Genomic DNA, 27,186 nt, shown 5'->3' with positions numbered 1-27,186 from the left:
TGTCTTTCTTTACCACTGCCACATACATAGGCGACAGCAAATCGGACAAAGGGGCAATTAATAGTCCAAGCCAGTCTTGTACCGTAAATGTGGCCAGTATTTTGTAGCAGGACTAAATTTGGATTTATCTTCTCCCCTCACTGCTGAGTAAAAGGCTACATTTTTGCTCTTCATCTAGTGAAACTTTATTACAAAGCATAACACAGAATGTGGGTCTCTATTCCCCAGTGTATTTAATTCATGTTGCCCTCTCATTATTTCAGAAATAAATGTAATCATCACCCATAGTAATTGTTATTCACATGGCGTACTTTTGTAGACTTTCTGTTAATAGCATAGCTTAATATAGTAAACACAGTAACATAGTATTTAAAGAGCATATATTACATAATAATCAACTCCTTTTTTTTATTAGACTCTGCTAGAGGAGCTTTGCATGAGTCACTGCATAAAAATAATCCTTTTTTCACAAATAATGGGACTTGCTGTCATCCTTGGTCTGAAATAGGACAATGTAGGTCTTCTTCCTTCTTTTAATCCAACTGTCTTCTGATTGGCTGCCCCTCCTACACAAAAGATTTTAACAGCAGGTGGGTGGGGCTCCAGTGCTCCTGTAGAAAACCTGAGCAGTTTGAAGCCTGAGCTTTAAGCTGATGTTATTTGAAGCTTAAAGTTCACTTCACATTAAACCCATGTTTAATATGAATATCCACCTTTGTAACGGTGCATATATATTATATATGAACTTGGTGTTGACTCTCTCTGCAGTATAGTATCGCTTCCTGTTCCTTTTACAAACGGTACAGTGTAGCCCACTTAAATAAAAACTTAGATAATGGCTTATTTCATAGTTTTCATATGTTTTTTCTCCAAAGCACACTCTGGTGAATAACCTGCTAATTATATTCACAGTATTCATTTACTGTTTCTAGGGATTCGCTAACTTAGCTTAATTAGTAGTTGACTCGTTAGCAGCATGGCCTCTTTACCCGTCCCTCATGCACTTTCCTGCTTAGTGTGTCAAGTGTTTAGTTACTCCTTGGTCTCACATAGTTAATTATTATTAATCTCTGTCTCTCTTACATAGTATGTCTTTTGTGCTGCCCCCACCCCCAACGCCCAACCAGTCACAATTTGATCTTCCTGTTAAAAGGGAGTTTTTCCTTCCTATTGTTGCCAAGTGCTTGCTCAAAGGGGGTTGTTTCATTGTTGGGGGAATACGATGGAAAATTAGGAAAACCATAATGGGTCCACGAAGTGTGTGTCAGCAGTACCTCACTTTGTTAAATCACAAATTTCTTGTGGTTTTTTTTTCTTACGTCATAATACATACTCAACAGATTTTCACTTATCCTTTCAATTGAATGTTTTCCTAATCCTAATTTTCCCCCACATACACAGGGGAACTGAAGATTTCTTTCTGTCTCAGTCTTACATCACACTTACAAAATGTATCAGGGATTGGGCTTCCATTTACACGAGCTGTAGTGCGCACAAAAAATGACATGGCAGAAGTAGCACGACTCAAAGACAAGTTATCTATGATATCCTCTCTTATGCAGTGATGTACAGCAGAGCACCGGTGCATCAGTCGTGTGATTTCAAGGGACTTTTAATCACTTCAAAAAGGGAGGCATATGAGGGGTGGTGCATAAATACATAAATATAATCTATCTGCACGGAGCGTTGAGAAGCACGCTATCAGTAAAACTCAAGGAAACACTGGAGTCTGTCCCATGTGATGTTGCTGTATGATCGGAAAAGTTATCAGAAATCTTAATAAGATATTTATGTGATGAGAGCACAGCATGTCTTAGTTTTGTGGGCCAGCAGACTGTTGAACAAATGGATCTGTTTCCAGATCAAACTTCCTCTTGTACTCTAGGAGAGAGAAAAAGAGAACAGGGCGGTGTTGGTGGTGAGTCAATATTCCACTCCAGCCCAAGACACAATCTTTCCTCTCCTGCTCAAGTCTAAGGGCCTATCTGTTGGTTCTTTCTTGTGGGCCTTGTTCCAGATTTGCCTTGGCCCCGGTCCAGGTGTGGGAAGTGAAGTGTAAACAGTTTACAGATTGGCTGTGGCTGGGGAGGGCCGAGGGCTTTAGCTGGGAGGAATGTAACCTGAACACCACTTCACAGGGAAGCAACGCTGCAAGATGGAGCATTCGTGCATATTGTGTCGGGACCTAACAGGAAACTGACCGAGCAGTTCAAGGGAGAGTCGGCCGGTGAGAGTGGCTGCTGACGTCAGTGAACATGTGGGGGGGTTTCTGGCAGCAGTAAGGGGGCTGCCTGGCTTTTACCCCAAAAGCTATCTTGCTACAGCCAACATTTAGATTGATTGTAGCAAGTTGGGTTTTTTTTGCCATGCTTGATATTTTAGTGGAGAGTAGGAAGTAGAACAGGGTTACATAATTTCAAGATTTCAAAGCCTCATGCAGAAAAATCCCTTGATGTTGAATTTTTGTGATGAAACTTCCACCATAATAACTTTGGCCTCTTAGAAATGCAGGTTTGGGATCAATGTTGAGTTTAGTTAAACTTAATGCAAAACCTTGTGAAACATTTAGGCTGATTGTGGATCAAAGGAGTCCTCCTACATAGTACTGCGATTAGTGCTGGACTTCTGTAAAGTTGAGGGATTCAAAAGAGACAAAAAGCAACCTGTACAAACCTGAAACCGCTGTCACTACTGTGGGACAAGCAAATTTAATCCTACAGGTATCTCAGTCATGTCTTTTATTAACCTGTTCGTACACTGGAAACTACTCAAGAGTTATGGGTTACACTGAACAAAATTTCATATGTTGGTGAATGCACCTTGTGTGTTTCAGCACATCCGGCTTTAGGTGTGGATGCAGCAGTTCTGTCTGATTATCAGGCTAATAATAATGGATTTCATTTATATAGCGCTTTTCAGGACCCCTCAAAGCGCTTTACAATACCACTATTCATTCACTCTCACATTCACACACTGGTGAAGGCAAGCTACAGTTGTAGCTACAGCTGCCCTGGGGCAGACTGACAGAGGCGAGGCTGCCATATCACGCCATCGACCCCTCTGGCCATCACCAGTAGGGGGTAGGTGAAGTGTCTTGTGTCAAGGACACAACGACCAAGACTGTCTGAGCCGGGGCTCGAACCGGCGACCTTCCAATTACAAGACGAACACCCAACTCTTGAGCCACGATCGCCCCACCACTAACCCTATTTTGTTTCACTTCATTCATTCAGTCTGACATGTGTTCATGTTGGGAGGGGAGTTCCTTTGATTTAACTCACCAGTGAGTCAAAATTTTAGACTTGTTTTTCTACAGGTTATCCTTGCAACAATTAGCGCAGACGTAACAGAGATCACGTCTCCATGTTCGCTGCCATTCTTCTATTGAGAGTTTTTGAGAATGTGCCTTGGCAGTGAAATAGAAAGATGACATCAATATCCAACAGATCTCTATCTCTGACAGTTAAAGTGCACCACACACTTGTAGCATCCACTTTAGGATGCTTTGTTTGTGCCATCCCTCTCTCTTTTTTTCCCCTTTTTGCTTCTTGGTGAAACTCTTTCTTTATAGACTGTCAGCTGTCAAACACTATAGACTCTATTAACACACATATGCATATGGATATGAATCTGCAGGATAGCAGAAACATGTTTTTTGATTGCATGCAGGGAAACAGTCAAGTTAATTTTAGTAGAATATTATTATTATGATTATTATTATTAGTAGTAGTAAACTGAAAAAGGAAGTCTTGATATCAGTTTACTCCACAGCGAGCTTCAAAAGACTGGCTGTAGACTGGAGATGATAAACTGAGTGTCAAATGAGAAAAAATGTCCACGTACATCACTATTAAGAGATTCCACTGAATTATATGTATAGAAAGCTAAAGGGATGACTTTGGCTATCAAATATTATCAAAAATAATTCGATCTTGTTTTGATATGGTTTAATTAATGACAAGGTGGTTGTAAATTTCAAAACTCATAGAAATAGTTTCTGTACAAACTGTCCTCAGATGATCGTACTTCATCGACTACATTTATTCTGTATGTTTATGCAAACACGCACACACACCAGTGTGTCAAGCATCATGCATGCTTAAAATCACCTGGTGTGTCATGATGTGGATGTGCCGTTTCTGTTGTCTGAGAATGAATGCGGCAGAGCCTGCTGTTGCTGTTGCACTAAACCTCAGCACAGGAAAATGAGGTGCTGGCAACAAAGAGCTTTGAGGAAGTAGACGCATATCTCCAAGGACACATACCACCCAGCAGATCAAAGGCCCTAGAGGACGCGTTTGATGGGGAAACCACACTGGTTTTCAAAGCATTGTAGTCCTGAATCTCACTAGCTCGCCAAGGCCCATGATAGAAATTCTAATACGTCCGCCTGTCAGTTAATTGAAGCCCCATTCTGTCCCTCGGGGGAAAGCAGTCTGGTCTTTGGAGAGTATCTTTGTCCTGCTGCATGGCCATCATTAATTATTATTCCTCGATCACCTCCTCAATGACACAGTTTATTGTTTGAGTGTGTTTTTTTTCTGTCTTGTCACCATTCTCTTGTCTTGGGAGAAAACACTGATGTTTGACAGAGAAAAAGATCACAGCTATCCACATATTCACTCATATCATATCAGCCTACCTTTGGGGAAGTTGTGTGTTTGCTGAGGAGATGCTTGGTTGTCAGTGTTGTAACATTTGATCATGGGAAAGCGGGGGGGATTCGGAGTCTGTATCATTGTTAGTCTGCATGAAAGCAGAATATATGGTAGAGGACATGAGAAGGACATGAGAAGAAAATCAGCTAGAAGTTTGAAAGTCACTGTATTTAGCAAAGCGATTTTTCTTTTTTGTGTGTGCATATTTTACTCTCGATAGAAGAATAGATACTTGCTTCCAAAGAGCAGCCCTGTCAGTCTAAAGACATGTCCCTTCTTCTGCACAGACAAGCAATGTTCCAGACAGTCAGGAAGTCAGCCCTGCCTGTGTGCACAGTTCTTAGCGAGGAGGAAGTGATGAGCGATGGCAGCCAATCTGAGCTCATCCCCGTCTCGACATCTGGCAGATGTGCTGTGTGGTGTAAAGTATACATTTGATCTTATCAGAATATACTCGTCTAAGGATATCATGCTATCAAGATTAGGGTTATCTTGTCCAGAACTGTGTTTGACAACCACAAACCATGTATGTTTTTCAGCTTGACGTGGATGCGTTCCTAGTGAGCGGGGATGACGATGCGTTCTGCTGACAGTACTGACAAATTATCTCTCATAACATTGACGAATGGTATTAAGTTGCAATGATATCATAGCATTTCTGCAGCTGTGTCAGCCTGGAGCTCTCGCAGGATGCTCTGTATACATATATATATGTATATATATATATATATATATATATATATATATATATATATATATATATATATATATATATATATATATATATATGTATATATATATATGTATATGTATATGTATATATATATGTATATGTATATGTATATATATATGTATATGTATATGTATATATATGTATATGTATATGTATATATGTATGTATATGTATATATGTATATATATGTGTATATATATATATATATATATATATATATATATATGTATGACACTCCAGCTATAGACGCTGGCTCTCGCTTTGGGGGTCTAAAGAGCACTTGGAACTCTTGATCAGATCACCGTGGTTTATTGCTATGGCACACAGTGTTTCTATAGTTTCCCTCTTTGTCTTTGTGACCTCCTATCTCCAGACCAAATGACCAGTTAGGGCCTTGAAAGGGAAATTGCATGCATTCCTCCATAATCGTAAGAGGTATTTACATATGCTCTCTAAATAATTATGTGGTCCAGCTGGGAGCATCCAATGAATTTTTCACAAAAGCACTTTCTGTTATTTACATTCCTAAAATGTAATGTGGTTTACTTATGCAGCTGGACGGGCCAAATCAAAGCATTCGTTCCCTGGGACCAAGTGCAGGCAGAAGGAGAGGGAGAAAGAAAAAGAGAGAGAGAGACAGGAGGGGGGCTGAGGAGAAAAAGTTCAAAGCGTGCAAGGTCAAGCTTGAGGGTCATTCTCTCAGTGCCTTTTCACAGCCTGCGTGAATACATAACCAGCAATTGACTTTCTAATCGGGAGGGACCTCATAAAATATGCGGTTTAACAATAACGATTATCATGGGCCCTTTTTTGTTTCCACCTTGTGTGTTAGTCTAGAAGCATCTAAAGTGAGCTGCATATGAAATAATGATGGAGCAACTGCTGGTGCTGGATTCCTTTTGGCTGCATGTTACGCTCCCGAAATACAAAATGACAGCCGACCATTTCCCTCTTGCCCGCATTCATAAAAGCCTCTCCCTTCTGGATTTTTCCTCTGATTGGATCAAAGCTTTGACCTGTGTTTCCAGGTGGCCTTTCCTGATCCCACTGGTGCCTCCAGAGTGGAGACCTTTGCGGGGGCACCTGGGAATTACCTGATCGGCGGCGTAGTCGGCGGCTGTCACCAAGCTCTTGTCTGTTTGATGTCACCTCTGACACCAGCCTCTGTAGCGATCACCGGGGAGATCTGACGCCCTTGCTGGGCTGTGAATAATAGAATACATCTACCTGTCTCAGACCACCATTGTCACCTGTGCTCTCCTATGATGAAATGTTCCCATGCTTACCTCCGTGGGTGATGTGTTCTTCCTGTCCGTTTCAGGGTACAAAGCGAGGTGATGGTGGCGAGCCATGGGAAGGATGTCAACAAGGTGGCTTAGCTAGCAGTGCCCAGTGTTCCCATAACGGCCAAGGAGTGCCTGAAGAGGAGAGTGGAGAGTCAAACATGGCAAAGGATGACAACGGAGAACCGGGGGAATGGAGGACTTCGCTCTCTGAGCAGACTCAGTGGACTTCAGTCAACAGTGAGAGACACCAAGTGATGTTCAGTGTGCTCTCCTTTCCCATTTGTTCAATCTCCAAACTCCCCCACCAACATGAAACTCATCACAAATTTGTGTTTGCATTTTTTAGTGTAAGCATTTGGCTCTTTTTTTGTCTTAAATGTTTTTTTCCCTCTTTTCTGAACAAGTGTCTGTGTTTTTATTTCATAGTATTCCACAACAGTCTCCTTTCCATGAACCGTTTGCTTCCAATCACCTGTAATCAATGACAGCTCCCCCGTTTCATCCTCTGGCCTGTCAGGCTTACCCCAACAAGACTGTGTAAGAGGTCAACACTTTAACATGTGAATCTGTGAGGTTGTTGAGGGTCGACAAGTGCCGATGCAAGTATGGATAAACGAACAGATAGACGGATGGATGAGGATGTGGTGTTTATAGTGGGTGATCGAGCAGCCGTGAGAAAGCTAGAGCTGCGGTTTGGCCTGACCTGTTGCTGTTTCGGAAGAGTCTGTCACTCTTCACATTAACTGACCAAAGGCAGCGCTCCTGCCAGTTGGCTGACGAGGGGATGTTTGATTTTTCTGAGATTGCGTCAAAATAAGGCGAATTTAGGAAGGGTTTTCCCCCAGCTCGTGATATCGGTCAGTACAAATATGCCACAGATGCACGTACAGTAAATCAGCACACAGGAAGTAATATTCATGGTAGTGTGGCTGCGGTGGTTTTCATCAAAGCCACTGTCCTCATGGAGCACACGTGTGTGTCAGGCATCATCTGCTGTGGATTAGCGAGGTCTGGGAATGTCTGTGGGTTGATCTGGCCCCCATCATTTTGTCACCATATGTCACTTGTTATACCCTTTCTAATAAATTTGACATATTTTGTACCGTATGTATAACCCGCCACATATGGATTTCAGCTTGTTTGCAAATTCTTTCTGCATAACATTCTGAACTTTATATGCACATCGCTGTCAACATTAAGCTCAATGTCAGCATTTAAAAACGGGATTCAGCAGTCTACTGTCAGGGCAGAGGAGCATTCACAGTGAAGGTGCCGTACAATGCATCAGGGCTTCCTCACTTCTGTGCTTTTTCTTTCTTTACAAAATTGTCTTTCTCTCCACCACCCGTTTTTTTCCATTTAATTTTCTGTCCTAACCTTCCTTCTGCTCATTCTAGCTATCTCTCCTTCTCCCTCCTTCTACCCCCTCTTCCTAGCCTCTCTCTAAGCTGTTTGGAGATACATTCCTCATTCCTTGAATGCACACAGAAATGCTGGGTGCCCTGGCGTCAGCACTTCTTAAAATGGGCTGCTGCCACTGCTGCTCCAGCTCAAGAGAGAGAGAGAGTGAGATGAGAGCAAAAGGAAAATCCAGTAAATCGGCCAAACTCAGGAAAGTACTTTCATTAAAACAAGTTTCTTTGAGAAGGTGGAGGTTGATATGGAACAGCCTTATCAGAAGTGATCAGGCTGCAAAGGGCTACAAGCTTTAGAAAATAAGGATGCATTTCATGTGTACACATATGCAAGGTGGAGACTTTATTTGGCTGCAGGAATCTGCATCACTGAGCTGAGTAGTAAGCGCCTGTCTCAACTCTGTATTTCTCTGCTTGTTACCAGTTTCACTGAGAAACAGTTTCAGTCTGTGTGTGAACTGTGTGTGAACTGTGTGTGTGTGTGTGTGTGTGTGTGTGTGTGTGTGTGTGTGTGTGTGTGTGTGTGTGTGTGTGTGTGTGTGTGTGTGTGTCTACCACCTGCTAAGCCATTATCCCTATAGATCTCCTATTATCCAGTCCACACACGATGAGATTTATTTCTCACCCTGGTCAGTCTCCATGAGAGGTAATTACTAAGCAAGGAAACACGGGACTTCCTGGAAGAAGCTTATCAGAATCCAGACACCATCCACTTTCTTAAATGTGACTGCCAAGCTAGGACTGATAACACAGAGCTACACTATCCCTCTCTTTTTACATATTAACCACAGTGTCCTTCTTTTTCTTTTCTGGCTTTTTTTTATGCCATGATTAATAATTTTGGATTAACTGGGTAATGTGAAAGATGAAGCTGGGGTAATTCTGTTCTTTTCATTTCTCTTGAATACTAGTAATTATCTTAGCATCACATCATCTAACAGTGCTGTAGAGTTTTAGCAGTTTTAAATAACAGAACCAGGCTCAGGGAGGGGCCAGGTTTCTTCCTGAGTCTTTCCTTCTCAGTGTTGCCAGGTGGTCCTAGGAGGTCGTCTGACTGTTTGATTGTTGGGATTTTCTCTGTATTATTGGTATAAGATTGAACTAAATTGAATTGAACCTGATGAATGGTATCCAGTCAACAAGACACACCAGTCAGTCAGATTTAAAGAATATTTGTGGTTTATTGCAGCATACGTCTTTTCACAGTGTTGACCATCCTGATCGCTGGGGGGAAATGTGTATTCCGCAATCAGTTGGCAAGAGGTGGCAAGATTTTGCTGGCAATCACTAGCATGGAACTGGGCAAAAAGAGGTACACACACACCTCCCTGTGATTGAAATAGATAGTCATCTTATTACAATTTAAACCTGTAAAAATTTAGCTCTGTATAGTCTAAGGAGCTTGGAAAGAAAAGCAGCTGGACTTCGGTAAGTTGAAGACATTTCACCTTTCATCCGAGAAGCTTCTTCAGTTTTAAGGTCAAAGGTGGAGCTCCTTAGACTGCGATGACTGAGAACCTTGACAGACTTAGCTCTGCATAGTTATAAAAATGAAGAAACTGGTCATACAAACTAAAACGTGCTTATAGTCATTTTCTGGCTTTTGTGTCAGATTGTAAATATGTGTATTCATGCCAGTGAGGCAGACATTTTAACATGAGAGTCTCTGGGGGTTGACTCGCTTATGGAGCCAACCACAGGTGGCTAATCAATGAGCTGCTTTTTTCGCTTCGGTCTTGGCTCCAGGGTCTTTACCTTACAGTATAAAGCACATTGTTGTGATTTGTAGCTATACGAATAAAACTGAATTGAACTGAGTTGAATCTTTCACTCTTGCCACGTAGTTATAATTCACACAGTACATCACTAAAACGACAAAAACACAGCCTTTAATAAACTAAAAGTATTTGTTAATACGCAAGCCAGAAGTCTCTCTACTTATTTCACCATAGGGCAGAAGCATCAGGCCTTCTGTTTTGCCTCTCTTCTTGAATCTGTTTCAGCACTTTGTTATCTGATAACTCCCTTGGGATGTACATTATCACCTAACAGACTGAAACTAGGAAGAAATTTATCAATCAATATCATGCTGTGGTTTTGGTAATCCCTGGCTATGTGTAATAGGTTGCTGAAATCCACTTTTTAACACGCTGACTCAGTCAGTCGAACAGACCCACCAGGCTCTTTCTGCTGCTCCTCCCTCTGCTCTGCCCTTGATCAACCCAGGGTGGAGAATGCACATGGGGACCACCCTTAGATTAAAGGAACCTATTGCTCCCTTGATCAGTGGGAATGAACTCTAAACATACTCAAACACACAGAGAGAACAACATATGTGCGTGATTACATGTACACAAAACACGATGGAATGTCATATGGCAGTATAATATCAACTGAATTTGATGACACACTCTTCACCGAGTATGTATATACATGTGCATAAAGTCACAGTTAGATGCTCATATTTCAAGGAGAGACGCCATGAAAACGTAAAATAGGAGACAGAGACGAGCACAGAGTGGGTTCCCTCATTAAAGTCAGTTGCAAACTATGGTGTGGTGTGCGCTGGTTTCACAGGCCGCTGGTTTTAGCTGGGTGTAAGCTGGGTGTAAGCTGAAACCTTGATGTTGTGATGCTGCTGTCGTCAGAGGGCTGCAATGTGTCGGCCAGATGAGGTTTGCCATTAAGTCCCTATCACCATGTACAGTACAACTCCCAAAAGACCTTCTGAGCAGTCTCCTGTCAATCTGTCTCTGCTTTCTCCTCCTCGCTCCCTCTCTTGGTTGTTGCCATGGGGTGCGGTAGTGCAATGGCGGGCATCTGAAGGCTGGTGCAGAGAGACGTGGGGTTAAAGATGGAACGGCAAGAGAAAGGGGAACGGGCCAGGCGAGAAAGATAAGGATGAAGGGCAGGGAGAAGGGACAGAAAATAAGATGGAGACTGAGAGAGATGAGAAGAAGGAAAAGGGGGTAAGGAAAACCAAAGAGAGGAGATGGTGGGTGTTTCTCCTTTTATTTTTGCTTCCTTAGAAAATAGCTTTGGACTCTGTGCTTGGCTGATAGCACTGCTACTGGCACACGAACACACATAACACATGCATACACAAACACAAACTCCTTTTGCTTGTTCTGCATGGCAATCACCATGGTAACCCAATGTACAGAACACAATCGGGCTGGGATATTTTTAAGTTTCAAAGGAATGGAAACAACAATAGGGATGACAAAGGGAGGAAAAGATGAGAACTACAGAGAATGAGAGAGCGAGGGAGAGAGAGAATGAGGGTTAAGCCAATCTAAGTGCAAGCAGATGGATACACGAGTGTGTGTTAGGGTGTGTGCGTGTCCAAGGTCACAGCCCAGAACCATCTGTATAGCAAAAGGCGAGAATAAGAGATGGTGAATAACAGGCAGTGCGTAAACACGTTACAATGTCAATGCAGGCAAATTACAATCTAATTTACCAAACAAAGAAAAGTAAACAAAGAATTTCTGCATAGCATCAAAAAAACCCTTTATTAATGGTACCTGCAGCAGAGTGAACTGCAGGTAGTGCTAGCTTTGTTATATTGTACTGTTGTATGTATTGTCTGGCGTCTCAGTTGTTCAACACTGTGCTGTACTGTGAGACCAGACTGACCCTGTAGCACCAACTGTGTCATACTTGTCAATAGGATTTCCTTAACATTAATCTTAACCCTCTTGTATGTCTTTGTGTGTTTAAGATAAACAAATTGTGTTTTTTTTAATTGTCAGAAGTTTCATAAACACTCCAGTAGAATTTTCTGACTGTTATTTCATAGTTTAGGCTTTACAGGGTTAATACATGAGGTAGCATCAGGGATCACGTTAGCTGATTGAGGGATTTCTAAAGTAACCAACCTGCATTTTGCCATACACAGTATAAAATCTGTACATAGCCACCATGACTTTAGCCAATGCGCATTATCCTTCTTTTGACACTGAAAAGGCTGAACAATTTATTTACTATGAACCAAAATGAGTGACTGAGACTATAAATGCATCAGGAAATTGTTTACAAAGGTCAGAAGTCTTAAAGCACTTTTACACAAGCCTTACTCTTCAGATACAAACTACTCCCGCCTTTTACTGTGTGTGGCTTTTACTGGCAACAATGGATATTCTATCTGTCTGTCTCTTTTTGCCTAGTGGGAGGCGACCCGTCTTCGTCGTGGTCTGACTCGGAGCGATGGCGGTCATTCTCAGACAGGCTGGAGAAGGTCGACAAATTGTTGCTATCTAATAAAGTTAACGCAGACAGATTGTTAACACGCTACAATCAATCTGAATCAGTCCGCACTGATGAGCGCAACTAAACTGCAACGATTTAAAAGACTTTTTTTCTCTTTTCTTTGTATACAGGGAAGAATAAGGGTGGTAGGACACATGCTCGTACTCTTGTGCGTGTGTGTGTTTTATGGGTGTATTTATGTATGTGTGTTCTCCCCAACAAGAATTCATCCCTCCTGTCCAGCTGTAGATTTAGCAAGGACAGCTGAGTTCGTTTCAGAAGTTGAAGCAGGTCACAGGTCAGACACTGGAGTAGGTGGCCTCTTGTAGTCAGACCACCATCCAACAGTTGCCAAATAAATCAGTCTTGCTGAGTAGTTTGGCGAGCTTGACATACCTCCCTCCCTCGCACTCTCTCTTTCTGTCTGTCTTCTTCATGCCCTCTTTCTTTTACACACACACATGCACGCACACTTATATCCAAACTAACAGCAGTAAATAAAGCCACATCTGTCCTAGCCGTCCCCACTGGACATAAACGACACAGCCACCTTGAAAATCCTTTCCCTTCACCGATGCTCACATTGACTTCTCAGCATCGGTCCGGCGTCGTTTTCTTCTTGTTTTTGCCTTTTAAATTTCTTATGGCAAGATGAATCAAGATAGTGTATTTATTTGTACGTCAATGTACATATCAGAATGTAATCGAGCTGCTCTGACTTGTACGGGGGGGCTTTGTGCACCACTCGTATTGGCTGATATACTTGTACAAGTATGTAAGTATGCATGCATGCAAATATGTGCACACGTGCTTTACACAGTTCAACTGCCGCCACCAGCACTTAGATCAGACTGCACTGCGTTCAAACTTGCACTGACGTAATGCTTTCCTCATCTATGTGCAGCTGTTCATCACACGTATCGAGGTGCAATGTTGATTTAGAGAATAGAGGAACAATGGGTAGGACCACAGAGGCATGGCTAATGGGAGTTTGACGATCTAGATAGTCTGCAATAGCCTTAAACAGCATCTTCTGTCTAATCCACAGCTAGAGTTTGCATCAAGTCAGACTTTTTAGTTATTCTATGTTTATCCCTAAAGATGTTTTTGACACATATTCTGAAATAAGATTTCTTCAGTGGGAGTATAATTTACAGTGTGACTAGCACAGTTTGTGATGAGCCAGTCTCAGACCATCTGTCAGGTAGGTTTAGGTGTGCTTCTCTGGTCTGGATTCAGATTCAGTAAGGATTTTTTTAGGTGAAGCCCTTCCAGATTTAATGGGCTGTCAAACCAAATATGGAGCAGTAAATGTATTTACTCATCCTCATGAAATAGATGAAGCTGGAACCTTGGTGGCCCAGAAAAACCCTTTTCTCTTGAGACCTCTTGATCTTCTTCTTAATTTGGAACAGTTTTGGTTATTAAGTGATTTCTGTATTTGTGACTTTTCTCGTGTTGAACTTGGCTTAGCTCATTTGCAAAGGATGATGTGATATCATTCAGTGCATCAGTCAGGACAGAGTGAAATTTGAGTAAACATCTGATGACAGTTGTGGCCTGTTTGCTAATGTTGCCAGCACTATCAATCACATGTAACCAAATCACACAGCCCTCACGAGTCAAATCAGAGAAGTTTGGGAATGTAAAAGTCTCAAACAGGAACAGACAACCAGTTACTCTTATTTCAACATCTACAGTCAAATTAAAATCACTAATAAAGCACAGGGAGAACATTCAGACCGCACACAGAAATGTCCCCGGTAACTAAGAGGTTCAAAAAGAGAACCTTTGGCTGTGAGACGACACTAACCAATCCAGCAGACCACTTCTTAGGTTTAAAGTTGGCCACTTGCAACCAGAGATTGGGAAACTATCAGTAATTTAGGATAATAATAAAAATAATAACATGACTCCTCCAACCTAAATCTTCGACTCAACAATAAGTAGAGCATGAAACAATGAGACGATAAAAAAAAAGAGGAAAACTAAAATTACTTGATGGACGGAAAACATGCAAAAAATTGTCTGCAATTCCAGCAAAGAAGAAAGTCTATAGAGAAACATCCTTGTTATCATATGTCATATGAAGTATATATTGGAGTATCTGCTGAGGTGCATCGCAGTCTAGCGTTGTCATCTTACAGGCTCGCATTAAAGTTGATGTCTCAAACATGTTTATTAGATCCATCTTGCAACTTTTGTTTGCAGATTTTGGATTGCTGAAATCTCAGAATGTGTAGGTGCGTTATATACTAATCTAGGTTTTAAAAGTTGTGAATTTTTGGCAGTCAGTATGCTTTGAACAACGTGTTTGTTGAATGGTATCTTCCTGTCCAGCAACAAATATTCCCAGATTGGGTGAGAACTTGTGTGAGTATAACATGTGATGAGTTTTGTAACTTTGCAAAACAGTCAAACAAGTCAAACACTCTTACTTTACTCAGTGATAGAACTGAGCATATAAACTAATCTAACATTAGAAATGTCCTCAAAAACTACATTTTACACAAGATAATAAAAAGTGCCAGAGTGAAAATAGCAATGCATACATGCAAACTGCAGTTCACGAGAACCTGTAAGCAGCTTAGTGTCCACTCATGTGCCCTCATGATGCACTTAAGTTGATGACTCCTTCTGGAGATTGGGGTCGTAATGACAGAAACAAGACACAGAAGTCCTCATAGGTCTTCAGGTCTTCACAGGATCAAGCCAATGACTTCTATCAGGGTCGTGTTTTGTGGTAATGATACAAACTGGAGACGACAGACCGGCGTTGTGTGCCGCTGCAGATAGGGCAGGTTGAGCTCCGTGTGTGTATGAGTTTCACCATGACAATATGCCTCAAAAGATAATTTGATGATCTGTGTGTTTTGCTGCCAGGTTATCCCACCACCTCCACCATCTCCTCCCAACCCCTCCTACTCTGATTCCTTTACAGCCGCAGTAACTTATTAATTTCTGTCAGCTGGTTTTCCCTGCCATTTAGAGATACTACCAAATCACATTATGTCTGTCATGGATTATGTGTACAGGCAATACATCTCCTTGAAGAAGAAAGGAGGGAAAAAAAAGATCAAAGATGTTCTTACAATCACCTCTAAGTGGATACAGGAGGTGGAAGTGTTTTCATGCATGTGCGTGTTGCAGCCCACGTGTTTTATGGGGAATGCAGATAGTCGACAGAAAGGCTTTACATTTTGCTGACTACATACATCAATTTTCTTCATTTATTATAAACTTTGAGGAATATTAATCATCGGCCAGGGATTGTGTTGAGTGCAGTTTGGAATACTTAAGGGTCACTCATGCAAGAGCTGCTGAAGGAATGAAATAAGAGATGCTCATCTCGTGTTATACCCAAGTGAGTCAAATAATAACAACAGAATCTGAGAGGCCACAGAGCCATATTCCCATATTTACCCATATTTGGGTGTGTGTGTGTGTGTGTGTGTGTGTGTGGTAGAGGATTTGAAGCTGTCACTTTGTAATTACCTCAGCAAATACAGGCTTGGAGAGAGTTGACTGAAGTCTTCCAGTTGGACAGCCCTGGGAGAAAATGAGAAGTGACAGGCCACATAACACAGCGTGGGACGTAAATAACTTTTACCCCCCTTTCTCTCTCTTCCTCGCTCTCTCTTCGTCATAGAAACATGGATGATACTTCAAGGATTTTGAAAGAGAGAGAGAGGGAGAGAGAGGGAGAGATGAGCCGAAATGAGAGAATATCCCTCTCTTTCATCTTTTGAAAAAATCTCTGACATCCTCTCTCACTTTTTTGGTGTTTTATCCTCTTACATGAGGTGTATGTATTATAGCCTGCGTGCTCCAGTGTGTGACGCATTCACACACACACATGCACGCAAACACACACGCATTCACACTGGCACGCACCGATATCATTCTCTCACCAGAATGTGTGTAGGTGTCATGAGGAATTGTGTTTTCAGAATCAGAATCAGAAACTTTATTGTCATTGTCATGAGAACAACGAAATTAAGAATGGTCCCCGATCATTGCATCATCCCTAGCAATATCAAAATATAAATAAAACAATAAAATTCAATAAATAAAATAGATAGAATACTTAAAATACTAATAAGATATAACAGTAAAACATTCACATACATTCCCACACACATTGTGTACGCATGTGTGCGTGTGTGTTTGAAGGACTTTTCTCAGAGCCTGTCGGCATTGGAGGGCCTGAATTTTTCATTCGGCGTCCTCGTCAAGTACAAAAAGTCCAGGGTTTTGTGTTCTACCCAGCAGCCGCTTGCCTTTATTTCTGTTGTCCAGGACTTCCTTTACTGTCCTGTGTTCTTTAAGCTCCAGGCAGGTTGTTACTGAGACAGAAACACTGTTGTTACAGCGCATGCATGTGTATCAATCAGTGCCGTGTATGTGTCAGTGTGTGTCCTGCATTGATCACTGAAGAAGCACTTCCACATTGGCAAAGACTGATGATATGTCTGCGAGCAACTTCAACCCCCGTATATGTACATTGACAGTATACACACACACACACACACACACACACACACACATATTCACACAAATGCATAGTATACATCCTTTTATGCTTTACCATCCTGCTTCTGGCTCTTTATCATCAGTGTCTTTCTGCTGTTTCTTTCTTCTCTCCCGCCCTCTTTGCACCTCCACCACTCTGCCTGGCTCTAGTCCAGCTATAGATTGTTAATTGCGGTTTGTACGTGATGCAGGGTCTCGCCTCCAAATACTACAGCGGTGTTCTTTGGCAGACATCAAAGTGTCGGTGTTTCATTCCATGGGGATTAGTGATGGTAGTGTGTGATAATGCCCCTGCCTGCTCGCTGAATTAAATGCCCATGGCTGGGTGCAGGTACCAGGAATCTAATGAACACGCAGTCTTACAGGCAGTCATACACACTACGTACGCTAAAACAATGGGAGAAACACGCAGTTTAGGCAGACACACATGGTAAAACCACTGTGAGAATCAGAGCCTCATTACGGAAAAATACATACATTAAACTGTGAACTAAACATCACGTCTTCCATCTGACGGGGAAAAAAGCTTTTTATTAGCCAATCTGTCCACAAAGATCCACAGTACATGTCCTTCACTCATCTCTCATCTTTCACCCTGTGGCAAACTGGATTTTTAAACGTCTCATTTTTGATCATTCCCCCATACTCATATTCGACTGGTTTTCTCTCTCACTGTCTGTTTTTCTCATCCTCTTTCTCTCTTTCTCACCAGCAAAGTTAATAAAAAAAAAAAGAATTAGTAATAACACAACAAGATAGATAAAAAGCGCAGTCTCTATAGCAACTCTCGCCATGATTTGTACAAAGGACAAATGACAAGTGTTTAAAGGGCTGCGGGGCGTTTTAATGTTCAGTTTATGTTTTCTCTCGTCGACTAAGAAGGAGACCGCAGGAAAAACAGCCATGAAAGAGAAATTACAGAGACAGACCGAGGGAGAGGCCGAGGGAGGGAGAGTGATAGAAATACGTCCTTGGTGATCAATGCATGTGCTATTGTCTGTTCTGTTTCTTTGCCTGCAAGGACGAAAGCAGAGGAGAGGAGGCAAGTGATGCATATGAACAGGGTTTTAAGGGGCTTATAATAAATTCCTGACCAGACCACAAAAAGAAGTAACTGCACTGCTGCTAGTGTTTAGGTGTGTCTCTGTGTCAGGACATGTTTCATACTGTATGTATGAAAATGTTGCTAGACTTTGTCGCTGCTATTCAGGTCTTTTAATTGAATTGACAACCACACTCACAGGAGATTTAACAGGCGACTCACAGGTAAACCATGCAAGTACCAGGCTGGAACCCCTTTTGTATTTGGAATCTCCTGCTCCACAACATCCCAAAATATCTGGGGAGGTCCTTTGAGCACTATGAACTCATAGTCATGTTCAATTAACCAGTTTGAGATGAAGGGTACACAGTGATCGTGAAGGGATGGACATGGTCGGCAACAGTATTCAGGTAGGTTGTGGAGTTTCAGCAATACTCAGTTGCTACTAAGGGGCCCAAAATGAGCGAAGAAAATATCCCTGACGCCATTGCAACACCACTAAATACACTCGTGAGAGTGGACCAGGAGTTTTGATATTCTGTTTTCTAATTTTGGTGAGCGTGTGAGGATAGTAGCCTCAGTCTCATGTTCTTAGCTGAAAGGTTTTATGTGTTGTGCATTCAGAGATGCTCTTACTACCTTGGTTGTAAAGAGTGGTTATTTGAGTTACCATTGGTTTCCTATCAGCTCAAAGCAGTGTGGCCATTCTCCTTGAACCTTTGACATCGAGAAGGCTCTTGTGTCCAGAGAACTGCTGCTCACTTGATATTTTTGCTTAATGGGACGATTCTCCAAAAGAGGGAAACCTTAGAAATAGTCATGTGGGAAAAATCCCAGTAGCTCAACTAGGCCAAAATTTCTTAATTCACATTTCTCCCATAATCTGATGCTCAGTTTGAACTTGAGCAGGTCATCTTGACCAGTGGTCCCCAACCTTTTTTGCGCCACGGACTGGTTTATGTCCGACAATATTTTCAGGCCAGGCTTTAAGGTGTCGCGGATAAACACAACAAAATAAAACCAGTACCAGTACCAAACAAACCAAACCAAAAATAAATAAATTCATTCATAACAAACAGGAAAAGATGCAGGGAAACAGAGTTAATGATAAAAACGATAAAAATAACGATAAAAGCGATAAAAACCCTGAAAACCATAAATTTCACACCTCTGGCAGCCCGGTACCAAGCGACTCACGGACCATGGCCCGGGGGGTGGGGGCCACTGATCTTTACTATGTCTACATTCCTAAATGCCATAAGATTAGCTGATTAGCCAATAATGGGCAGCAGAACAGGTATATAATAAATAAATACTTTCAGGATCTGTAAAAAAAAATCATAACATAATGGTAAAAAAAATTGCAATTCTATAATGTCTAATTTGCCATAGTTGTAGTACAAAAAACTAATTAGCTGATTTTGGCAGGGTCATGTATGAGACACACACCAATATTCATGAAGTGAGCCAAATAATAACTGACAATGAGCTGATGAAGAAGAAAGAAATATGAGCACTTCCTGATTAGTTTAAATTCAACCTCCATGCTGCTGAAATTTGCCTGGAAGACAAATTAACAATAATTTGTCATAAATACTTCTTAGTTTGGCGTTCAATTTCAGCTTTAACCTGCTGTACCTGCTGTAGTTGTGTTATTATCAGTATTAGATACTCATGTTTGGTGTTATAGTTTAGTTCATGTCAGACATTGGTACCTATATATCACCCTATGTCAGAATTTGCAGTAGGTGTATTGCAGTTTTATACAGAAATGTATAGTAGAGCCAAATTATTCCCTGAAAAATAGATAAATAAATAAAAATAAGCTCCGAGCCCTAAAGGCTAAGATGGAGTTGGTGTGAAAGTGTAAACTGCATCACTTATGTGATTATTTCTGTTCTTCGCGGGTTTTAAAATGCGTGTTTCTTACTGACAACACTTTAATCCTCTCCTCTGTTTATTATTGTGACATCCTCATCAGCAGTCTGACATGCTTCTTCAGTGTACAGGCTGTCATTCACACTTGCTTTCTGCTTTCCTCACACTGTAAATATCTGTAAATATACTATAGATATGTGTTGAGGTTCGAGACCAAAGAAAAAGAGGCAGACAGACAAATAGACAGAGACAGAAACACCTCAACAGGACAGAAAAATGACCTTTATTTGTCCTTATGAACTGGTTTAACAGCACGTGGTGGTAAAAGAAAGAAAGGCACAGATAAGGATGGCAACAACAAGGGGAAGAGGGGAGTCTGCGCCAGATAGTGAAAGAGGCAAAGATAAAAAAAAAAAGGGCATGCCGGAAAAAGAAAACACACCAAAAAATGAGAGAGAGAGAGCCTTAGCAGCCAGACAAACAGCTCTCTCCACCTTTAATCACCTCCTGCAGGTCAGCTTCTGCCTCGCCTTGACTTGCCACAATCTTCCAACTAACACTGAGCCAAGCCATCAAACAGCTATCTCTTCTTTTGCCTCCCCTTCTCTCTTTTCTCTTCTTTCTCTTTACACAGACAGAAAAGCAGAAAAGACCTTGATGTTTTTCCAATAATTGGCAGCAGAGGTTGACTTTTTTCCCTCTACTCCCCTCCCTCTTTTTCTGTTTATCTTTTTCTTCTGTTTTTTTTGCTCTTCCTCTTCCTTTAGAGATGAATAGTTGGCCCGGGATCAAAGGCAGACCCCAACCAGCCATTCTGACCACCACAAAGGGGCGTTGGGCGCTGGCTTGGGGCCAGGTGCTACACATGACCACATAGCCAGGGACAAGCCGTGCAGATGGGGCCCGCAGAGCCCTTGTCGCCTCCACCCCCTCTGCTGCATACGAGAGGTCAGCGGCTAAAGTATCAGAGCGTGCGCTTCCTGTAAGACGATCTAGCCTCGTGCAACTCATTCCATTTTGTTCCCATCTGTCTTTGTCTTATATTCATGTTTCAGTTTGTCAGTTTGTTTACTTCCTGCAACTGCTATGCCTTTGTTTCCTTCCTCACCTATCGTGCACTCTTCTTCTCTGACTCTGTTTTTCTTTGCTGTTCCAGAGTATGGATCTGAAAGAAACTGTCTGGCTGTACAACGGGAACAGAACCAGCAGAGGTAAACATTTTTGCCCTTGTGGACAGAAACATGTTTAAATGTTAAAGAAGACCCGACTTGAGTTTAGTCGAACACTTCCCCTTACTCTCAACAGTCCTTGTTTAAATATATAAGTCCTGCAGCCAAGTCCGATGCAGCCGCAGCCAGTACAAATAAATTCTTGTGGAGGACACAAAATGTGGGACAGATAAAACAAATGAACAAGCCCTTGTAGTCCAAATATATATGCAACACCCAGCTTGCTTTTCAACTCCTTCAACTGACACGTTTGCAGAACTTGTCTGAGAGTGGCCAAGATGATGTTACTGAGTCAGAGCAGGGCTATAGTCCACGTGTTTTACATGCAAATTCTTATTTTCTGTATTTCAACAAGTCACGCGTGCCACTGTGCACATCTCTTTCACCAGCAGAATCATGACTATTAAAAATCCATTACACATTTATATCTGTGTTACATCTGCGCCAGTTGCGATATGCTGAGATAGATCACAGTGTGTGACCATCATATTGTTTCGACAATCCAGTTCTTCCCTTAATTATATTTGGGAATCAAGCAGCTAGCCTACTTAACTTGTGTATTTCTGTTTAGATATCTCAGTGTATCATTACTTAAAATAGTAAAATACTATTATCTGGAATTTCTAGAGCAGAAAAGTTCAACAGAAAACTATGTGACCAGAAGTGAGTGAATTTATGATTTTAGTAAACATTACATGGTGCAATCTTTAACTTTAACTGGTTTGGGGAATGTACAAGTGTCTGAAACAGCGAAAACATCCAGGACATAAAAGAGCTGACATGGATTTATAGGGGTGAAAAAAAGACAACTGCAGTGTTTTTCCATACTCTGCATGCTGTCATCTGTGGATCCCCGGCTTCAGCCATATGTTTAAGATTAGATGTACTCTTTTGTTGGAGGAGAACACAGTCAACAAAGTTCTGCTGCCTCTCCCTCTGGTCATGAATCAACTGGGCTCTGTCCACACTCTCTCCTTATGGTCTTAATTCTATTAAACACAATGATAACACATTTACAGTACGATGATGATGATCGCATGAATAATGTTCCTCTTAATATTTGTGGGCACGTGTTTTTGTTCTGGGGATGTTTGTGTTTAAACTTTGAGAGAAGAATTGGAAAAATTAGAATGACTGGACTGTTTTGTTGATACTTATTGTGCGTATGTATGTGCTTTCACCCCCACACTCTGTGCTACCTGTTCTGTTTGATGTGAATAATTAAGAGTAATTACATATTACAAAAGTTGTAGTAAATGATCCAGTGATTAAAAATTTATTTATTTGAATTCTTGGCCACTTGGGGGCAGCAGATTAAATTGATAATCCAGCACTGACATATTATCTGTTATTATATCATTTGTTTAACTGAAAATGGGAATTCAATCATCAGTAACGTGTTACCTTTCCTTTGTTCTTGAAGAGAGAAGAACACACAGAATAATTTGTAAACAGAGATTTGCAAACAGCAAAGTCAGCATTAGTTCTTACCGTGCTTCAGAGCTCTGTTTTGTCTCATAAAATATATAATCCCTAGTAGTTTAAAAGAAATACACTGGATCTTTAGCTTCCAAATGCTTCACTGTGTTTACTAGCTAGATAACACACTTTATCTGTTTGCCATTAGAGGCAGGCCAGGTAGTGTTCGCCTGGTTTGTAATGCAAACAGCTGTCTGATGGTGCTGAATGTGGGTCACAAAAACAAGAACAGTTCGGACTAAATGATCCAGCCTTTAAAACTAACAGGATGGTACAAATAATTGAAGTTAGTTATATGTTTGTGGATCCCTATGATCGGCCCATTTACTTGAAACCAGCTCAAATGAAACATCCAAGATATCAAACCAGAAGCCTACCTCACTAAAGCCACTTTCTTTATGTGTCGTCATATCTGTATTTCTATTGTACTTTAATGATATGTTCCTAGATATGCCACTTAGACTGCTAACACCTCAATAAGACCTTATAGGCTTTCCTTTTATTGTCTTAGTAGGTGTGCAACTCTTGATTTGTATGCTTTTAGCAAAGTTACCAATGTCACTAGCTGGCAGAGCACTGTTGGTTAAATAGACCTACTCTACTGTTGCTCAACCTCAATCAACCCTTGTCCACCAAGAACAGCCTTTTCACTGTTATTCTTTAGTGGTATTAAATATAATCACTTCTATTTAAACGATATTATGAACTCAGCCAAAATTGGATTAACAAAAAAAAATCTGCCTGTGATATGAGCCACATCCCTCATATCACAGGCAGAATCTATTAAACTCAGGTACTGACCCAGATCACTGTCTAAAAACAAAACCCATGGTGTCTTTCCATGAGACTACTCAAAGACTAACGATCTAAATTTTACAAAATTGCATTTGGAAGGTGAAATAATGGCAAATTCAGAATTTGTGTGGTTTCATTTGGCTTACTTTCTCTACAGTTGGGGCAGCCATGATAGAGGTTGGCACGGCTGCCTCACAACAAGAAGATTCCTGGTTTGAACCTCCTCAGCAGCTGTAGCCTTTCTGTGGGGTTTGTATGTGCTCTCTATGTCTCTGATGATGCCATCGACTGCCTTTAGTCTCCAACAAGTAAGGCGTGCTTGTTAGGTTAACTGATGATTCTAAATTTGGTATTTGGTGCAACTTATCCAAGGCGTGTCATCTCTTTCATACAATATCCGCTAGAATAGTCTCCAGAAGAAAGGGGAAAAAAAGATTATTGCAGTTTGAATCAAAACTGCAAATGTAGTCTCCTAAATACATGAAATATAGCTACTGTTACGAACACCAAGGAATAACTAAATCTAATATGGTCAAAATAATGTGTTACAGAGTATTTTGGAAAGATCCCATGTTTAGTAATCTTTTCTGGCTCAAACTAGAAAGTACGTTTGACTCCTCCTTTATTCACACCAGAGCAGGGCTCTGTATGTTTGATTTGGCAGATTTTTACACCAGATTCCTTTCCTGACACAAGCCTGAGGGATTTTTAGACCTCCTCCCAGGACTAAATGAGGGATATTTTTCTTTTTAGGCAAATATGTAAAACAGCAAACTATGAATCCACTTTTCACAATAAGAATAACACATTTTAAAGGACTTTTTAAAGTACTGCTACATGAGTAGGTTCACAGTATAGCTTAGAAAATGTTAACCCCTGCAGCGTAGAGGTCAATAAAGTTAATTAAATGAAACAACATGGCAGACTTAATATAGAAAAAGCAGTTAGTTCCAACTCAGATAATGGCCCACTTAGCACAGAGAGCTTACTAATTAAAAGAGCAGAAAAATTATAATGCAGTTACCTAAATAGGGTCAACTGGTTGGTTGTTTAGCTTCAGTGGTAACTTCTCAGCTGTTAGACAATTATGAGCAAAGAAGGCTGATGTTGTTTTTCTGTAATAATGGGCATTATTTTCACTTTTATGTGTTCCTCCTACAGAGAAAATAGGCCTGATCTCTCCCTTTGTGGTTGCTCCAACTGCTCACTTCTACCACCCACACAACACATTTTCCCAGGCAACAATGTTCCTACAAAGTTTACACACAATAAATAACGATATGCCCAAAGCAGTTAGCAGTGGCCCCGCTCTCCGTTTCCTGGCTGGAGTTGAAATGAAATGGTAATTTTGACTTGAGGAGGATTTCAAAGGGATGGCCTCTACTTTTCATCTTGGTGCATACCACGAGCTCGCCGACACATTCACGCTGGGATTTGAGGAAAGAAAGAAGAAGAGAAAAAAAGGCCGAATTTTAAGTTTTTCTATGAACTTCCTTCTTTCTTTTTACTGCCATCTCCCCACAGAAAAAGAGATGTAACATTGTTGAGATCTCTCCCCCAGATGGACAGCATTTATATAAACAACCACCCCCGGTTCACAGAACGTTTGATTGATGTGTCATTGTCCAAAGATTGTTTCCAGGCATTTGAATAGATAATTCAGAGTATTTGATGTAGACATTTTTCTTCAAAGAGCCAAAGGTCAGATGTGGGGGTAGAGCAAGGGTGTCCTCCATCTCCCATGCTATTTTTGCATCCAAGGCTCCAACTAGCTTGTCTGCTTCTCACAGGGGAGATTGACTGACACTTGAATCATTCTTCTGCTTAAGATTACAACGTGGCTTCCAAAACTCTGTCGAAAAAGAGATCTCCCTGCAAACTAATGCAAATACCTTTGTCTGAAACAGCAGACCGTAACACTGTTTGGATGTTTCTTGTGTCTCTTTGTTTTCTAGTTCAGCCTACAGTCAGATAGACTGGAGCGAGACCAAAGATACAGTGGATGGATTGAGGAAGAACTCCATTATCTCAGCAGCAAGGAATAAGAAATGGAATTAAAACAGCCGAAACAAGGTTTGTCACACCTCAGCAACGCTGGCTCCTATCTTCCAGAGGGTACTACACTATACAAAATGGGCTATGGCCATTTTCTCATATGAACTTAAGACGATATCAGGAGAATGACGTTTTTTAAAAGAAATCCATAGTTGTTCTTTCTTATTTGTAGCACACAGCAGGAGATAGTCTGCTTCAGCCACTATTGCATTATTGGAAATACACAGTGTGGATCTGGTAAAGAAACCACTTGAAAGGATCTTGCCCGAGGTAGCACCAGACTGTTCTCTGTACTGTTAGCATATCAACTCAGCCCTACACGACACAGACTTTGTGTTAGAGGGCTGGCATGTTAAAGTCTGGCCAATGTACAATCCAGCAGTTGGAGTCTCTCATGCACCTCTGTTGGATAATGCCTAGAAAAACATCCAGAACTGCAATATTGCAATAGGTGTGTAGAAAAAAATCAAAACCATCTCCAAATTGTTCCGTGTCTTATCGCTTTCTTCACAGTCTTAATTATGTTCACCCAGCATTGACAGCAATATCGAGGGGACGCTTTTATGGTGTTGGCAGTCACATTCCAAAGTCAGTGAGCCTTGAAAAAAGTTTCCAGATGACAAACGCTGTGTGTGGGAAAAAGGAAAATAAATACACAGTGGTGTCTTCATTATCTCCGAGCTCCACGGCCTATGAAAGAGGCCAGGGTTAATTGCTGTTGATTAGACGTCAGTATGCATGGCTGAGTGAGCATGCAGATCTCACTGAGGGGGCCACAGAGGGAGAAGAGGAAAGGATGAGGTCACTCACACATAGCGATATGAGATCAGTGTCAAGTGTTCTTCTGTTGTGGGTTTAGGTGGCTGGGAAGCAGATTAGGAATATAAATGAGGCGACGTATTTTATAAGTCTTTGGGTGTGGTTACTGTCGCTGTGTTTGCCGATGGCTTTGGTTCATAAATTTGTTTATTATTTTGCTGTATTATTCATCCATCCAGCTATGTGCCATTAAATTTGTGTGGCTCTCAATATTGTCCAGACAACAAACGTAGAACTGGTTGTTGTGAAAGCACATTTATATATGTATCTAATAATATCTGAAATTGGTCGGAAATGTATTAAATTAATTATTCATCACAACTCATTTGAGTTTTAAGGAAATATCTGTGGGTGTGCAAACTGCTGTCTTCAGCTATCTTTGTGTTCTAGTTAATCAGTGTGCTGCTTCCTTTTCATATAAAAACTGTTAATTAAAGGGAATCTATTCTCATATCTGCTCATCGATATGCTCATTTCCAACTCCACATCTTCATTCTTGAGCTCTTTAACGAGTCAGTTAAATATGATCATTTAATATCTTATAGTGGTCATTGATTCAGCCACTAAGTTTATCCCCTGTTGGAACAAGCAGTGTTATGTTATACTGTTGCAAACAGAAGATTTGAACAGCAGGTGAGCTGTCTCAACTCTGCACTTTGAGGAATTGCTGAGTTTTCACGGGACAGTCCAGCAGATGGCCTCACGTCTGACTCTAGAATTCTCTGATATACCGAGGAGTACAGGGCCAACTCAGGCACCGCACTGTGTCCCTGTCCTATTGCCCAAACCATTACTCTTCCACCACCATGCTCGACTCTAAGAAGAAGGATGATTGTGCTGATGTCCCAAACAGTTCTACTTTGGTCCTATCTATATAAAAGACATTATTACAGAAATCTAGTGGTTTGTTCAGCAACTTTGTAAACCTAAGCCGTATAGCCACGTTCATCTTTAGTGAAGCTGCTTTCTCCTTATAACCCTTCCAGACAGGACACACGTCTTCATCTTTATCT

General features: G+C 41.1%; 1 protein-coding gene across 2 annotated transcripts in view; it reads left to right on the top strand.

Moving 5' to 3' along the window:
* Positions 1–27,186, top strand: part of LOC146708452 (axin-2-like) — a 92,669-nt gene that overhangs the window by 8,159 nt on the left and 57,324 nt on the right. For both annotated transcript variants that reach the window (XM_085460337.1, XM_085460336.1), the window contains exons 2-5: positions 6,713–6,914; positions 20,564–20,778; positions 20,953–21,007; positions 25,255–25,372. The gene's annotated coding sequence lies outside the window, so the exon portion shown is untranslated. The remainder of the gene's footprint in view (positions 1–6,712; positions 6,915–20,563; positions 20,779–20,952; positions 21,008–25,254; positions 25,373–27,186) is intronic.

The sequence above is a fragment of the Copadichromis virginalis genome, linkage group LG6 (genome assembly GCF_057382275.1).
Source record: "Copadichromis virginalis isolate Kocher_CV1m ecotype Utaka linkage group LG6, C_Virginalis_male_GT1.1, whole genome shotgun sequence".
Lineage (NCBI taxonomy): Eukaryota > Metazoa > Chordata > Actinopteri > Cichliformes > Cichlidae > Copadichromis > Copadichromis virginalis.
Note: the sequence above shows the minus strand (reverse complement) of the source record. Positions and strands in the feature narration are given on the sequence as shown.